We start from the raw sequence: 1,291 nt of genomic DNA on the forward strand, positions 1-1,291 counted from the left end.
CAGAATGGCCCTGGGACCTGCCAGGCCTGAGAGTGTCGAGCTACCACTCATATGGAATAGGCCCTCCCCAAATCCTAGGAAATAGAGCTGCCACCCTGGTGGAAAACAGATTTAGGGGTCAGAATCCCCAGAGCAGGGAGCATATTGAGAATCTGGAGGCGAGGGCCATGGCCTCAAAGAACAGAAGATTATTTTCAAGCTTCGAGAGCTCATTTCCTCTGCTGAATTGTGAACCTTCTTGATGCCGGTTTCCCTTCTTTTGCTCTAATTTCTCCCATTTGTAACGGAGATGTCTGTCTACCTGCTGCCTATTTTACCATGGTACTTTGGATATAGAACTCTGGATTGTTGATTTCACAGCTTCACAGATAAGAGGAACTTTGTGCCAGGATGAAACGTCCTCAAATTCTCATATGTGATTTAGATGACTCAGAAAATGAGATTTTTCACTTAAGAGCTGATAAAAGATCGTTGCGAGGATGTAATTGGTAAATGCACTTTGAATATGAGGAGGACATGAATTTTAGGGGTCCAAAGGGTAGAATGTTATGGATTGAATTGTTTCCCCAAATACATGTGTTGTAAATCCAAACCTCTATGCCAGTGATTATAAGTCCATTTGGGAATGGGTTGTATTTGTTATGTTAATTAAATGGGTTTAGCTTGAGTGTCCTTTAATCAACCTCTTTTGAGATAGAAAAGAGATTTACAAAGCAAGCAAAAGAAGTGGGGAAAGAGATATGCCAGACCACATGAAGCTCGCCCAGGAGCAACGGGTGAGCCGAGCAAAGCACCTTCCTCCAGAGCCTACAGAGAGGAAGAAGCCTTCCCCGAGAGGCTGGACCCTGACTTCTGATTAATAGCCTCCTACACTGTAAAAAAATTAATTTATATTTGTCGCAGCCACCCATCTCTGGGACTTCTGTTACAGCAGCACAAGATAATTAAGACATTCATTCACCAGAATAATTTAGCTAATGATTAAAGCAATAAGCTCTGGATTGCAAAAAATTAAGCTGCTGACGTTTCTTTACAAATTCTATAAAATACACTCTCAATAGCATCCGTGATGCATTTACAAAATTGTCAATAGATGGATTGACCGACTCTTTTAGCCTTATGGGGAATGTTTAATTTTAACTATATTAAACTATATATTTAATTTGACTTCATACATTCCACAAATCTCATTTTATTTTGAAAATTCAGTTTTGACAGAACAAAATGTGATAATTTGAGAAACCATGTTACTCCCTACTTATTAGGTTGGATGAAATAATACTGTGCAGAG

Source organism: Echinops telfairi, unplaced genomic scaffold (genome assembly GCF_000313985.2).
Source record: "Echinops telfairi isolate 266 unplaced genomic scaffold, ASM31398v2 ScPeMD7_22;HRSCAF=79, whole genome shotgun sequence".
NCBI classification, from domain to species: domain Eukaryota; kingdom Metazoa; phylum Chordata; class Mammalia; order Afrosoricida; family Tenrecidae; genus Echinops; species Echinops telfairi.